General features: G+C 51.4%; 1 protein-coding gene across 1 annotated transcript in view; it reads right to left on the bottom strand.

Annotated features, from left to right (window-relative positions):
• PRRX2 (paired related homeobox 2) overlaps nt 1-16,838 on the bottom strand; it is a 50,434-nt gene that overhangs the window by 3,184 nt on the left and 30,412 nt on the right. The gene's annotated exons all lie outside the window — the stretch shown is intronic.

Here is a 16,838-nt window from a genome sequence, read left to right as displayed (position 1 = left end):
TAAGGCCCTGGGGATATAAATGCGAACCAAAGAGGCCAGGGTCCCCCTCCTGGGGAGCCAGGGGGCGCACTTGCTGCCATGAGGGGACAACTGACCTGGGCAGGGAGGGCCAGAGGCATCTACCCGTCCTCAGAAGCTGGCTCAGACTCTGGGATATGGTCAACCGCCATGGGTATTTGTTGTTGAATTATAGTAATATATACAAAGGCGCAGTGAAAGTCACAGTTCTGAGAGTCCACTGCACACAGGTAGGCTTTTTAACACTCACAGACCACTGGATGCTCACAAAAACTGAGGCAGGTGCTATTCGCCTCCTCATGCCCCATCTACAGAGGACCAGGGGGCGTTCACCTGCTGTTTCCACATTTCAATTTTACCCAGGGGTTAAACTGCTGACCCTTCATCCTAAAGAGCCCAGCTCATTGCTCACTCTTCCAGGGAGCCCTCCCTGATCACCTGAGTGCACACGGAATTCTCTCTCCTCCATTGCATTCACTGGGCACTTAGAACCAACACTGTGTGATTCAGTACTTCCTTGTGTGTCTTATTTTCTTATTAAAAATGTGCATTTCATGGATAAGCAACAAGCTCCTACTGTATAGCACAGGGAACAATATTCAATATCCTATAATTAAGCATAATGGGAAAAAATATGAAGAAGAATATGTACAGGTATAACTGAATCACCTTGCTGTTCACCAGAAATTAACACATTGTAAATCCACTGTACTTTTTAAAAAAGGATACTTCATCAAATTAAAGAATTTGGAGATTTCATGTTAAAGCAAAGTATATTCTAATAACCAAGTAACATCACTGTCACAGTGACAGATTCAGACAACACAGAAAAGGACAAAGTAAAAGTAATGACTCCCTTCTCTTGACTCTACTCCCCAAGCTTTACAAAATTACAAATGTGAATTTAAAGTGATTTACAAGCATGACTCTACAAATGACCCTATTTCATGCCTTTTAGCGACTGAGTAATATTCCATTGTGTTCACGTACCACATCTTCTTTCTCCATTCATTTGTCGTTGAACATTTTGGTTGTTGCCATGTCCTGGCCATTGTAAATAGTGCTGCAATGAATATCAGGGTACATGTGTCAAGGAACGAAATAGGGTCATTTATAGAGATGTGGGTGGACCTACGGTCGGTCATACAGGCTGAATAAGTCAGAAAGAGAAAAGCAAATATCATGTATTAATGCACATATGTGGAATCTAGAAAAGTGTTACAGATGAACATGTTTCCAGGGCAGGAATAGAGACGTAGAGAACAGATGTGGACACGGGGCAGGAAGGAAGGGAGGGAGGAGCTGGGAGGTTTGCCCAGTCATGTCCGACCCTTTGCGACCCCATGGACTGTAGCTCACCAGCCGCCTCTGTTCCTGGGGATTCTCCAGGCAAGAATACTAGAGTGGGTTGCCGAGCCCTCCTCCAGGGGCCATATATACACTACCATGTGTAAAACAGATATCTAGTGGGCACCTGCTATGAAGCACAGGAGACTCAGCTCAGTGCTCTGTGATGCCCTAAGGGGTGGGATGGGTGTGGCTGGGGAGGAGGGGGTCCAAGAGGGAGGGGATATATGGATACTTGTAGCTGATTCACTTCATCCTACAGCAGAAACGAATACAATTTTGCAAAGCAATTATACTCCAACAAAATAAAATTTAAAAAGCTTACAAGTATGAGATCACGCTGAACACACTGGTGCCGCCACATGCCTCTTCCTATTTACTATACTCCTGAGACCGCTCCAACCCAGGCCAGCGAACCAGCCTTCTTTATTTGCATCATATGCACTGATCTGTACTTTTCCTTTTGTTCCCTCCTTCCCTGGTGGCTCAGCTGGTAAAGAATCTGCCCGCAATGCAGGAGACCTGGAGTCGATCCCTGGGTTGGGAAGATCCCCTGGAGAAGAGAACGGCTACCCACTCCAGTATTCTGGCCTGCAGAATTCCATGGACTATTCCATGGGGTCGAAAAGAACCGAAACAGTTGTCACAGTAACAGTAACCGTCATCTGTTGTCAAACAACACAGGGAGGGACAAAGCAAAATTTAACGACTCCCTGTTCCCGACTCTGCTCCCTAAGCTTTACAGAATTACTACGTGTCATTTTAAAATAATTTATAAGCATGACTCTACAAATGACCCTATTTTGTTCTTTTTAGTGGTTGACTTTGAGCGACTTTACCACTTTCACTATCCCACCTTCCACCTGTCAGAACCATATTTTAAAATTCGTCTTTGCTTTGTCCTTTCAGCATTGCTTTTTGCAATTTTTTTTTCAAGTCTAGTATTTTCTCCCGCTCTTCTATTGGAAGCTAGCAGACTACGGACTGCTGGGCCCCTCTCTTTGTCCCCACTGAGCAATACCTCCCAGGGATTTCTCCACCCAGTCCAGAAAGTCCTGCATGCGGCCCCCTACCACTCAGTTGTGCAAACGTACTATGTTTTTAAAAATATTTCATTTATCTACTTATTCGGCTATGCGAGATTTTTCCGTTGTGGCACGCGGGATCTAGTTTCCAGACCCAGAATCGAACCCAGGCCCCCTCTGCATTGGGAGTGCAGAGTCTTCACCACTGGACCACCAGGGAAACCCCTAAACTATGGTTTCTTCAACTAAAACCAGAGCCCTATCGATTGGCAGGTGGTGTGTTTCCAATCTTTTGCAACTCAGAAGAATACCACCATGAATAACCTCGTGCAAACATGATTTTCTATTTTTGCCAGTGAATATTTGGGACAGATTCCTAGAATTGGGATTGTTGGGCCAATGAGTAAAATGCTAGCTATAGCCAAGGCGCCCATCCAGGGTTCCCAGCAGCAGTGGACAGGAAGGCCAGTTTTGCTCCCAGTTGGGTCAACAGAGGGTGTGGATAACCTTCTGGATTTGGGGACACACCTTGCACTTTAGCTTCCCCAGTTACATATTCCCTTTATGTTGTTGTTCAGTCACTCAGTTGTGTCCAATTCTGTGACCCCATGGACTGCAGTATGCCAGGCTTCTCTGTCTATCCTTTACCATCTCCAGGAGCTTGCTCAAATTCACATCCATTGAGTCAGTGATGCCACCCAACCATCTGGCCCTCTGTCGTCCCCTTCTCCTCCTGCCCTCAATCTTTCCCAGCATCAGGGTCTTTTCCAATGAGTCAGCTTTTCGCATCAGGTGGCCGAGGTACTGGAGCTTCAGCTTCAGCATCAGTCCCTCCCATGTATATTCAGAATTGATTTCCTTTAGGACAGACTGGTTTGATCACATCCTACGTTCTTCACACGATGCTGAGTTGTTCAGCTTAGCATCTAGAACATTCCAGGCCCGGCCACAGATACCATTCAATCCTGGCTTTTGAACGCTCCCACGTTCGCAGAGTTTACTGACTCTTGATCAACCAACTGATTGGATTGGAGGGCAAACTGTTTCATGAGTCCGGGAATGGCTGCATGGGGTGGGGGTGGTGGGGGGGAGTTGTCAAGCAGGAATCAGGCAGGGTTTCCCGGGAAAAGATGACCTTACTGGGTTTGGACCGGTGGTTCCCAATTGAGGGCAATTTAGCCTCCAGGGGACATCTGGCAATGTCTGGAGACATTTTTGATGGTCAGGACTGAGGCAGATGGTGCTCCTAGGATGGAGGTAGAGACTGGGACTGCTGCTAAGTAAACTTCAGTGCCCAGAACAGACCCTGGATCAGGGAATTCTTTGGTTCACCATGTGCATAGCGCCGAGGGAGAGAGGCCCTGGTTTGGAGGGAGGACCAGGAATTGAAGTCCAGTACTTTTCCCCTTTGGGAAGTACTAAAAACACAGGACACATGTGGGAATGGGGTAGGCGGTGGCAGGGAACACAGAGCAAGCTGGCCTCGTCTCCTGGACCCGCTTCAATCTTCACTCCTCACCCCTTTCCTCCAAGAAAAGGTGAAGATGGATGAGAGTGTCTGGTGGCTGTGAATGTCTCTCCACCCCTACCCCTCACCCCCTCGAGCGGGAAGAAACCTTACACCGAAATATCAAGGGTCGAGCGCTGAAAACCTGTGTGATCAAGACCCCAGAGAGCGGACGGAAGCGTCTGAAACACCAGCCATCGTGAGCCGATTTCCACCTCCCCTTTAGGCAATGCTGCTTGGGCACAGACCCAAAGCAGGAGGCCTTTCAGCCAAAAAAGGAGACTTTTTCGGGAAATTTCTGAGCAATTCAAAACGGAGGGTGTTGAAATGAAAACCATTTTGCAGCCTTGGCCCCCGACAAGGGGGTGCCGGAAGAAACAACTCTGCTCTTTGGCTAAACTGCTGGAGCCTTGGAGCCGAAACCCTCAGGCAAGGGATCTACACCCTCTGCTCCGGGCAACCCGACTCACACCCCTCACCCCAGCTGGTCTGGAGTCACTTCTGTCCATCAGGGCAGCTGCGGTGGAATGCGCTCAGCAAAAGTGGGTTTGGGCAGGAACAGCATCCAGTGTTGCATACACTCCCATCCACTGGACCCTAGCATCTGCCCTATGAGGTGTTATCCCATTTCACACACTGGGAAACTGAGGCTCTGAGAGGTTGACCCAAGATCACACAGCTGGGACGTGCCCGTGGGGAGACTCAGGCAGCCCGGGGCGTGAGTTTGTCTCTGCTGGGTCATCTTCCCTCATCTTCCTGGTTCCCAGGGGAGGTGATGCCAGTGCTGGGGGTCACACTCTCGGTCCCAGCTCTGGGAGACGTCCTGGATCATGTCATCTCACCACTGTGGAAATGTCCTCGAGACTCCATCCTAGCCCCCCAGGGGGGAAGACCTCACTTCTGGGAGTCCTGCAGGACTGCGGCTTGCCCAGGGTCACACAAGTTCCCGGAGGAGCTGAGTTTAACGGAATGCCAGGAGCGCAGTCAATGCTCACTGCGCTTAACATGGTTTTTGGCTGTGCTGCACACCACGTGGGATCTTCATTCTTAGACCAGGGATCGAACCTGCGCCCCCTGCATTGGAAGCGCAGAGTCTTAATCACTGGGCCTCCAGGGAAGTTCCTGCCCTTACCCACTTCCCCCCCAACCCCTCAAAAACAAGGATCTTTCTCCTTCAGCCCAGCCCCCAGCAGAAAGCTGCTTCCAATCCCAGCTGCGGGCAGAGGCTGAGGAGAGGCCGTTGAGGATGTGGAAGATTTAGGAGGCGTCTTGGAGGTGACCCAGGACTCGAACCCACAGCTTTGGCCTCAGCCAGGGCTCACTCTCAGGCTGCATTTTGCTTCCCAGCGGATGTGCCGGATGTTCGTTGCCACGAATTCCTGAATCGCCCCCTGAGAAGTGGATGTGGTGGGCGTGTGTCCTCTGGGGGTTCCACGCTTGAGCTTCAAGCATTTGGAAAATAAATAAATACTCTTGAAGCCTCGGGCCAGTGAGCACTGGGGCCAGGTCTGTTCCAATCAGGGCTGTGCCTGAAGTTTCCTTTTGTTCAGTCAAAGTTCTGGGATTGAAAATAAAGCCTGAAACCACCTCCATTGACCTGGGCTCTTTAGGGGCTACCGTGAGGGGCTGAGTCCGGGGAAAGATAAACGGACTCAGATAGGGGAGACGGGCCACGCTGTCTCTCTCATTACATTACAGTGAGAAAAAGTGACTGCTGCACCATTTTCTGCCATTAAATTATTTCACACATACCATTTACTTGGCTGACTTCAGGCCAAAGACATTTAAAAACTCTGCTCTCAGCCAAATGATCAAGTGTTCCTGGCTCCTTCCCCTGCACCCATGGTTTTCCTTATTCCATGTAATTTAAGGGTCTAAATAGTCTGGAGGGAATTAACTGCAAATTCTTCCTAAGACAAATAAACCCGGCCTCTTCGTTTCTGCCTTTCTCAAGCTGTTGAGAGACACTCTCTGTTTGTTTTTCCTTCAAATAGTCAGTTTGTGCCTGACCCTGGGGCCACGGCGAGCTCCAACTCAAATAAATAGCTTTTATTAATTAGCATTTATTCCGACCGAATAAGTGGCCTCCCCCACCCCAAATGTGATCTCTGCCAACACGTTCACAAAAATAAACAACGGGTCCCCAGGACCTCGATGTGGATTTAACAAATTAACACTGGGCCTTGGTCAAAGGAGTTTCGAGGCTGCAGAAATACTTACAGCCAGAAGAGTCTGGGGAAGGAAGTGGAGGTGGGGGGTGGTGCATGGAGGCTGTGCCCCCAAACACCCAGGTTTCTTGGTAGAGAGCTGGGTTCCTTTGAAAGACCCCTAGGAGTGGGGCTCAGATGGGAATTCTGGAATCTGTATCCTTACCTGCCTTCCAGGAAGCATCCCTGATTCCAGGGCCACCAGGAGAGCCTTGGGAGAAAATCAGATAAGAAGTAACAGGGAACAGAGGTGGTGAAGGAGGCCGGGGTTTAGGACTGCAGGTTGGGACTGGCTCACCAGCAGAGTGGCCATGGGTGAAGCCTTTATTCCATCCCAGCCCCAGGAATCCCCCTGAGAAATGGAGGTAACAGGAACCACTTCACTGAACCCTCATAAGCATCTGACCTGGGTGCTCTTGGCCTGATTTTTACAGAAGGGGAAACTGAGGCACAGGGGGTTTAAACAACCTGTCAAAGCCATGTGGCCAGTAAAGGCTGGGGCAGGGACTTAAATCTGCAGATTGGTCCAGAGCCCAGGCTTCTTACCACCTTGGCATGGGCAGCTGGCCTGATGAGTACCCCCAGGTCCTCATGTAGAGGGATCCTGGGCGGGATGGGGGTCTCTCCAGGGGCTTAGGGTGAATGGTCAGCCAAGAAGAGGGGGTTGAAGGCAACAGGAGCATCTCTAAAGCTGCGGTCTGTGCTGGAGTCCCCAGCACACAGGCCGGGGGCAGCTGGGAGCGGTATGCAGAGCAGGGTAGCTTTGAGAAGGGGCAAGGGGGTGCCCAGCCTGTGACGCCTGTGAGGGCAGAGCCAGGGTTGGGCAGGGCACTACACGCACCACTCATATTGGAAGGAAGAAAGGAAGGATGGGCAGGAGGGAGGCGGAAGGAGAAGCGTGGACCCTGGAGCCCTCTGGAGAAGGAAACCTGGGCTTCCAGGGGCTTCCCCAGGAGGCCAGCCCCACCCCGCCCCAGAATCTCAAGCAAGGAGCCAAGAGCCACTTTCACGCTTGGACCGGTCGGCCTCTGTCCGGCACACGCAGGGACCAAGCCTAAGGCACAAATGGGAGCAGTCAGTGAGATCACCGAGGCGAACTTTCCAGCATTACTCCCTGGAGGCCCCCAGAAACCTCGAGAAGGGGGGCGGGATGTCACTGCCTCACAGAGAAGACGGAAGGGGGGCCCAGAGAGGGGCTGGGACCTACCCAGGGTCACATAGCAAGTGAGAGCTTTCCCGCTGCAAACCCCAGACCCATTCTTTTTCTTACTAGACCCCTGGTAGCCTCTCGGCAGCAAGAAGGGAGGGAAGAGATAGCCCCAGCCCCCAGTCCAGCCCTGAGCAAACTGACAGTGACCTTGACAGAGGGGTGGGGCCTTCCTCTGGAGGGGTTTCTGGTTCTATCTACTGGATGGGGCCCCCCAGGCCCCCCAGGTGGGCAGCGCCAGGACAGGGGCCCCAGTGGTTTCAGAGATGTCCCAGGTTAGTGTTCTCTGAGGCCAGTATTTACACTGGACAGGCACATCCTCTCCCTGTGGACTCCTGCCCATTCCGTTCCTGGACTTGCCATTTCTCTCTGCCTCGCTGCTCACCTTCAGCTCTCAGCAGAATGCCGCTTCCTCCAGGAAGCCATCCCAGACACCCCGCCCCCATCACAGCTCTGTCATGCTGTAGGGTAAATGTAGGGTCATTTGTCTGGCAGGGACTGAAACAACTACTTTCTGACTCCCTGGGACCCATCACAGGGCCTGGTTCAAGGTAGGAAGTGTTAGTCGCTCAGTTGTGTCTGACTTTTTGTGACCCCATGGACTGTAGCCCACCAGACTCCTCTGTCCACGGAATTCTCCAAGCAAGAATACTGGAGTGGGTAGCCATTTCCTCCTCCAGAAGATGTTCCTGGCCCAGGGATCAAACCTGGGTCTCCCACATTGCAAATTTCTTACCATCTGAGCCAGCAGGAAAGCCACCCAAGGCAAACTCTGCACAAATATTTGTTGAATGTTAAGTGAATGAACAAATGAAGAGATGAACAAATGAATGGGGCGGCACTGGAAATGTGTGGGAAGACTTCAGAGTCTGCTCCTGTCCTGGGCTGTCTCCAGGGTCCAGGATCTTCCTTGCGGAGCTACAGAGGCCTGGCCAGGGCTGAGTCATGACAGCACATGTCACAGGGCAGGGGGCAGGGGCTTGGGGCGGTGGGCTGGGGAGTCAGCCACCAACAGCCACTGCCCAGCCAGCCCTCCAAGGATGTTTCATCTCAATAATTCTGAACAAAACCCCAAGCTGCTGATCCACTTTTATACCTACCAGTCTGAAGAAAGAGAAAGTGAGGAAGGAAGACACACTGGGTCTTAAGGGGGAAGCGAGGTGCCCTGGAGACCTATCCATGTCCCTGTGGCCTCACAGGCCTCAGACAGCTGAGAAGCCAGGGGTCACAGGCCACCCCCGTCTGGGACTGCTGCACCCCTAGGCCTTCCCGGCCTGCACAGTAACCAGTGTATCTACAAGGAGGGCTCAGCCAGGCTGGGGCTGACCCTGGAGTCTGGAGGAGGCTGGGGAGGCCCCCGCATGTCCTCTCAAAATATCAGCAGAGTCCTGGAGGCAGCTGCAATGCATCTGGGTCTCCCTAGAGTCTAGAACCTCTTCTGTACATGCACTAAGGACATGGCATGCTGCACACACTTCCATCAGGCCACCGGATGCCCCAAGAAGCCCTAGTGGAGGGGCAAGTGTGCCGGGGGAACTTGCCTTACTGGACAGCATGAACTCCCATCACCTCGGGGCCTTTGCACATGCTGTTCCCTCTGCCTGGAGCCCTGCACCCCTCTTGCCTGGCAAATGCATCCCTGCCTTTAATTTCAGACTAGGTGCCCATCCTTGGGGTCTTTTTCAGCTCCCACACCAGACACATCTCCTTGGTACAGGCTTCTGGGCCCTCTCTCTCTCTCCCACACATCTGTAATTAAGTCATTCTTCTGTTTTCGTTACCTGCTTCACGCCTGTCTCTTTCATTTCATTCTAAGCTCTAGGAAGGCAGGGGATGGGTTTGCCTTGTCACTGCTGTATCCCCAGCACTGGGCAAGTAGTTTGGTTTTAGAAACATTTCTGAATGAATGATTATATAAATGAGGGAAGGACTCATTCCAAAAAACGATGAGAAGTGTCAAGTTCCAAAGCCACTTCCTTTCACCTTCAAAAGGGCCAGACAATGGTTTCTTAGATATGACACCAAAAGCACAAGGAATTAAAGGACAGAAGAGAAACCAGACCTCTTCAAATCAAAAACTTTTGTGAACACCATCAAGAGAGTTAAAAGGCAACTCACAGGATAGGAAAACTACTTACAAATCATATATTTGGTAAGAGACCTGTATTTAGAAGATGTTAAGAACTCTTAAAAAAAAAATTTAAAAAAAAATAACTCTTGTAACTCAACAACAAAAAGACAAACAATCCAATTAAAAAATGAGCAAATGGGAACTTCCCTGGTTGTCCAGTGGCTAAGACTTCACGCTCCCAATTCAGGGGGCCCAGGCTCCACCCCCAGTCAAGGAACTAGATCCCACACGCTGTAACCAAGAGTTCACATGCCACAACTAAGACCCGGTGCAGCCAAATAAATATATAAATATTTTACAAAAATAAATAAAAGTGAACAAATGATCTGAATAGACATTTCTTCAAGTAAGATATACAAATGACCAATAAGCACATGAAGAGATGCTCAACATCATTAGCCATCAGGGAAACTGATGGCGAAGCAAAGCAAAATTCACAACGAGATAGCACTCCATACCCACTAGGATGGCTAGAATCAAAAGAAACAGTAACAAGTGGTGGCAAGAAGGCAGTAGAATCAGAACTTCCAGCCACAGCTGATAGGAGTGTAAAGTGATGCAGCTGCTCTGGAAAACAGCCTGGCAGTTCCTCAAAGTGTTAAAAATAGAGTCAGCATATGACCCAGTGATTCCACTCTCAGTTATTACTCAAGAGAAATGAAAACATATGTCCACACAAAAACTTGGATATGAATGAATGTTCATAGCAGTATTACTCATAGTAGCCCCCAAAGTGGAAACAACCCAAAAGGCCCATCCACTGATGTGTACACCAATATCCATACAAAGGAATATTATTCGATTTTCAAAAGGAATGAAGTACTGCCCCATGCCACAAGCGAACGACCGTGGAAAATATTCTGTGTGTGCTCGGTCACTCAGTCCTGTCCGACTCTTTGCAAACCTGTGGACTGTAGCCCACCAGGCTCTTCTCTCCATGGAATTCTCCAGGCAAGAATACTGGAGCAGGCTGCCATTTCCTACTCCACTGAACTTGTATCTCTTGCATCTCCTGTATTGGCAGGTGGATTCTTTACCACCAGCACCATTATGTTGAATGAAAGAAGATGGTGCCATTGGCAGAAGGGCGCATAATGTAAGATTCCACTCATATGAACTGCCCCAAATAGGCAAATCTATAGAGACAGGAAGTAGATTAGTGTTTGCCAGGGTGTTGGGGGCGGGGCGCGGCTAGTGGAGATGGGGATTGGGGTGGGGTAAGAACTAAAGTGTGCAAGGTTGCTTTCTGGGTGATGAAAATGTTCTCAAATCGATTGTGGTGATGGCTGCACAACTGAATAAACTAAAAATCACTGGATTGTGTGCTTTAAATGGGTGAGTTGTATGGTACATGAATTATGTTTCAAAAAGTTGTTATACAAGAACACAGAAAAACGGGAGAAGGCAGAGAGAAATACGGGGATTGGCTGAGAATAGCAAGGAAAGAAGACTCCTGTATGCTTGGGGGGCGGGGTGGGCGGACCCAGGGAAGACAGTGATAGCGAGTGGGGTGGGGGCTCAATCCTGCTTGGGAAGCCCCAAAGCCACCAGGTCAGGGTCTTTGCAGAAATGCTTAGAAAGACAGCAGCCACAGGGAGGGGTTCTGGGGACAGAATGCTTTCGTGTGGGGGCTGCCGGAGGCAGATGGGTGGGACCAAAACATCTTCAGAGTCCCAGGGGACTTTGACAAATGGGATGACTGGGCCCAATCGGGGAGAAGGGATGAAGCTACCAGACAGAGCATTTGCATCCTATTCTCAGGCACAGAGAAGGGTGGGAGGTCAGAAGCCAGACATAGCTGGCAATCTCAAAGGCTCTGGGGTCCCTGGAACCTCCCCTGGTGTCCCCAAAACCTCTGGGTCCGGGGCCTGATCACCTCCCATCTCAGGGCCCCAGGAACCAGAAATTCAGCCCAGCCTTCTCTGCTTTCAAGATCCCCAAACAGAGCTCCATAAATTGGGGGCACGTGGTTGGAATGGGGGTGCATAGGGGATTGAGGGTTAGGGAGTCCATCAGGAGGAAGAAGACCAGCCCTTTGCTCAAAATTTGATCTGAGAAGGGGGTTAGCGTCTGTTCCGTCTGGTTTTAATCTAAGGTTGGTGGCCAAACGCCAGATTTATTGTAAAACCTACATTTTAATAAGGGGCTGGTATCTGGAGGAAAGCTCATTAACCATTTCCAGACCAGGGTGAAGTTGCTGCTCAGGGCTCAGTGTGGGGTTCCCTCTCCCAGCTCGAGTTCCCGGGCCTCTTGAAGCCCATGGCCAGCACCTGCTGGGAGTCAGGGCAAAGCCTGGGGGCCAGGCGCAGAGGCAGTCCGACTCTGTGTAACCTGATTCTGAAACAAAGCTGCAAACAATTCTGGGATCTCAAGTCTGTTACGTTTGTCTTCTCAGGGCTCAGACTTGAAGGCACCTTACAGATTATCTGTCAAAGTCCCTCATGTTGCCAGTGGGGAAACTGAGGCACGTGGTGGTGGTGGTGGGGGTCGGTGACTTAGCCAAAGGGCTTCCAGCAAGGCAGTAATACCCCAAGTCCTGTCCACTGATGTCCACCCCTGAGGACACGCATTTTCCTCCTTCCTGCTCTCTCTGTTTCTGGGTTCCCTGGGGAGTGGGTGCAGACGGGCATCCTTGACCCAGCAACAGGGTGTGGTTGGCAGAGGGCAGGGCAAACCCGCCACAGAGCCAATGACTGCCTCCCCCGAGCATCTGCGATGGAGGAAAACATCGCCCTGTGTGTCCTTAGTCAAGAGAGCTCCCCTCTTGGGTGCTCCGTCTCTCCATCTGTGCACTGGGACGAGAGTCTATACCTCCCTCTCAAGGTGGCACAGAGAACGTGGAATAGTCCAGGGCTTTCCCGAGAACATGCTAAATGCAGTGGGCTACACAGATGCCCACTGCCCTCACTAGCACTTTTTCAAAATGAAACCTAGGCCCTGACTCGTTGGTTCTTCCCCTATGTCAATCATGAGCCCTTGGAGGAATCTAAGGATTTCTATGGACCCTTCCCTGCTGGCTCAGATGGTAAAGAATCTGCCTGCAATGCAGGAGACCTGGGTTCAATCCCTGGGTTGGGAAGATCCTCCAGAGAAGGGAATGGTTATCCACTTCCGTATTCTTGCCCGGAGGATTCCACGGACAGAGAAGCCTGGCGGGCTACAGTCCATGGGGCTCCAAAGAGTCGGACAGACTGAGCGACTAACACTTCCACTTTCCCAGAAAAACACAGGTGCACACAGCAGTTTGCACATACCCTGGGGCGGGGGGCGGGGCATGGTTCATAGACTTTCTGAATCGTGTTCACAGACCGTATGCTAAAAAGTCAGCTTGAGGACTTCACTGGTGGCGCAGTGGGTAAGATTCTGCCTGCCAATGCAGGGGACACTGGTCCAGGAAGATCCAGGGTCCAGGAAGATCCCACATGCCTCAGGGCAACTAAGTCACAACTACTGAGCCCACATGCTCTAGAGCCTGTGCTCCACAACAAGAGAAGCCATCGCAATCAGAAAGCCAAGAGCCCCTTCTTGCCTCAACCAGTTGTGTGTTCTGTTATTCACTCAGTCGTGTCTGACTCTTTGTGACCCTATGGACTGCAGCCCGCCAGACTCCTCTGTCCGTGGAATTCTCCAGGCAAGAATACTGGAGTGGGTAGCCATTTCTGTCTCCAGGGGATCTTCCGCACCCAGGGATGGAACCTGGGTCTCCCACACAGCGGGCAGATTACCGTCTGAGCCACCAGGGAAGTTCAACTAGAGAAAGCCCACACAGCAACGCAGACCGGGGGCAACCAAAAATAATAAATTAATTTAAAACATTTTTTAAAAAAATTAAAAGTCAGCTTGATGGAAAATCAGCTTTTGTGCTCCAGAAGAACCTGCCCCTTTGTCCCTGTTTCACCTTGGGGTCCCCTGCACAGACTCCCCGCCCCCCCCCCCCCCCCCCCGCCCCGCCCCGCCCCGCCCCGCCCCGCCCCGCCACCGAGATAGCAGCTGAGACAAAGGCAGTGCCCATCTGTCCCTCTTCCAAGGCTGGCGGGACCTCCCCTGACCCCGGCTCTGGGGCAGTGCTGTGCTCCCAGAGAGGCTGACCTTTAAAGCATCACTGCAGGTTTTTATGACCCATCTGTGAGTTCCAGGCATGCTGGAAAATGTGAGTTTGAGGCTCGGCTCAGAGAAGCTCCAGGCTGTCTCGAGTGTTTCTGCTGGTGGCGAGGACAGAGCTGCCCCTCCCCTCCACTTTCTTTTTTGGCTCCCACTTACTAAACTCTTACTGTGTGCCTGGCACTGTGTTACAAAGCCCTGCCTTCTCCAGTGCAGATGGTGCTGTGAGTAAGCCTTGCTCTCCATCACAGACAGTGAGGTTTAGTGGGGTGAAGTAGCTGACCCAGGTCACACAGCCAAGCAGTGATGAAGCGGAGGCTTATGTCTGGTCTGTCTGCCCCCAGAGTGGCTGGCACCTGGCAGTGGAAGGTGCCCTCATTAACCATTTCCAGACCAGGCTGAAGTTGCTGCCAAGGACCCAGTAGGGTTTCTTCTCCCACTTAGGAGCTCCCAGCCTCTTGAAGCTTGCAACCTGCTGGGAGTCAGGGCGAGGCTGGGGGCCGGGTGCAGAGACCACTCCAATTTCCTGTGGCTTAGCTCTACTTGAGCAAATCTGTGTGTTCTGCCCACACCCACACACCAGGCTCATGGGCCCAGGTGCCCTCAGAGCTGACGACCCCCTCCTATGTGTCCTGGCTCCCATCAGCCTCATCGGCAAGGTGCATACAGAGCCTGGGCCCAGGGCCATCTGTGACATCTTTCTCTCTCTCTCTTGTTTTTAAATTTATTTGGCTACGCCGAGTCTTAGCTGCGGCATGTGGGATCTAGTTCTCTGACCAGGGCTTGAACCCAGTCCCCCTGCATTGGGATCTTGGAGTCTTAGCCACTGGACCTCCAGGGAAGTCCCTATGACATCTCCAACTGGCCCTAGTCACACCCTGGGATGACAGTCAACCCCAACTCTAGAAAATTCTCTGTGGTAGTGAGCCATAGTCCCTCTCTCTGTGGGTCCCCGAGTTTACGCTTCGAGCGAAGGACAGCACAGATGACTCTTTCAGGGCCACCTTGCTAACATTTGAAGGCAGCTTTTCCAAAGCCTCCGCCGTGACGCTTGGAGGCTGCCCTGCCCCCTCTCCACCCTGGTGGCCCCCCAGGGGAGGGGCTGATACCAGATCTTCCAGATTTCTCAAGAAGTGTTCACTGACATTCTGCTTCGAGACTCCTTGGGAAGCTCATTAAAAAGGGACATTCCCATCCATCCCCAGGGAAGTCCAAAGTTACCCCTTTCCTGTTGCTTCTGTTTTCCCATCTGGAAAATAGAGATAATATATTCCAATAGGGCTTCCTGGAACTAGGGGTAAAGAATCCACCTGCCAATACAGAAGATGCAAGAGATGCGGGTTTACCCTTGGGTCAGGAAAATCCCCTGGAGGAGGAAATGACACCCCACTCCAGTATTCTGGCCTGGAAAATTCTATGGGCAGAGGAGCCTGGCAAGCTACGGTCCAGAGGCCCGCAAAGAATTGGACACAACTGAACACGTATCCCTAACAAGAGTTTTTGTGGGGATTAAAAGAGTTACCATATGTAAAGTTCTTAAGACAGTGTCTGGGACAAAGTAAGTGTTGAATCACATTAGCCATTAGTATATTTATTTGGAGTCAGCTGGGTCTAGGTTTGATTCCCAGACTTGCCATATGTTAGCCACGCCATCTACTGGCAAATTCCTTAACCTCTCCAAACCTCATGTTTGCATCTGTTTAGTGGAGACTTTCAGAGGATTAGGGGTGGGTGCCCTAAATCTTGCTCCTAAACAAGAGCATGTAGGACACTTACTTTCCCCTCAAGAGCTAGTGCCCTCCCACTGGGAGGCTGCCCTGAATGTGCCTGAGAAGTCTTTATCATCAGCCCCTGGCACTAGTAGGTGCTCAATAAATACGGAGCAAATACACGTATGATCTAATGAATGGAACTTGGGTCCCAGTGGGGAGGTAGTCCCAATTCTCTGTCCACCCAAACACATGACGACTTCTGTGCACTGTAGATCGGGTAAACCGTTTCAAGCTTCCCAACTTCCCCGGCCCTTCTGTGTGTGCGTGCATGCTCAGTCGTGTCCAACTCTTCTTCAACCCCATGGACGGCAGTCCCCCAGGCTCCTCTGTCCATGGGATTTTTCAGGCAACAATACTGGAGTGGGTTGCCATTTCCTTCTCCAGGGGATCTTCCTGACGCCCGGGGATTGAACCCCCATCTCCTGTGTCTCCTGCACTGGCAGGCGGATTTTTTTTTTTTTTAAACCACTGAGACCCTCCTATCTGCAGAAACAAATTTACCGGGCTTTATTTATTTTTATTTATTTATTTTTTACGTTTTGGCCACACCGCACAGCACGTGGGATCTTCATTTCCCAACCAGGGACTGAACCTGCTCCCCCTTGCAGTGGAAGCACAGAATCTTAACTGCCAGGGAAGTCCCACTCATTTTTTTTTTTTTTTTTTTTAATTTAAGGGCCAGAACACGCACCAGAGAAATCCCCTCCCGAAAAGAAAGCTTCAGTATGGTGCTCAAGGCAAGACGTAGGCATCGTCTTCCTGTAGGAGAGGCAGTAAAGAAGCTGAGTCTGCTTGGACAGGAAGGGGCGGCTGGACTGGACTGAAGGGGCAGGGGGCTGGCTATCCCGATCCCCTCTCCAACTGGGGCCACCACCCTCCCTCTCCCTTGGGCCCCCAAACACAGAGGAGACTTGATATCAGTCCCAAAGTTTCGTCTCCAGAGCCCAACAGCCTGGGCTGGGATCCCACCTCCTCCACTTCGCAGCCCTGTGACCTTGAGCCTGTCGCTGGTCCTCTCTGGGCCTGTCTCCTCCTGAAGAGGGCACGTGCTGGCCCCCACAGCGATATGAGCTGGAGCGTCCACCGCACTGACGAATGGCCAGAGCACTCTGACTGCCCAGGGCTCTCTGCCCGCTCCACCTTGAGCCCCTGGGGACCACGACGGTGAGTCCTCTTTCAGTGTTTTAATGTTAAGGGGACTGACACCCCCTTCCCCCCACTCAGCATCCTAGCTCCTCACTTCCAGAACAAGAAGCCTGGAATGACTGGGAAAACCCAGTCTTTCCACATATCTTCAAAGGTTTTCTATGAGACACTCTTCTAGGAAGAACGGGGGGGGGGGGGGGGGGGGGTGCAAACTAAAGGGACCGCCCCACCGCCCCCAGCCAAAGGCCCTGCGTGAGGCCCCCTCCTCTGCGGCAAGGCTGGGCTGGCCCAGCCTGACAGCACCGCCCTGCCCTTTTGCCTTCTCTCTGCCCTCCATTCCGCCTCCATCTAGCGGCACCAAAACCGTTCCCTTTACA

This window comes from Cervus canadensis, chromosome 5, assembly GCF_019320065.1.
Source record: "Cervus canadensis isolate Bull #8, Minnesota chromosome 5, ASM1932006v1, whole genome shotgun sequence".
NCBI lineage: Eukaryota > Metazoa > Chordata > Mammalia > Artiodactyla > Cervidae > Cervus > Cervus canadensis.
Note: the sequence above shows the minus strand (reverse complement) of the source record. Positions and strands in the feature narration are given on the sequence as shown.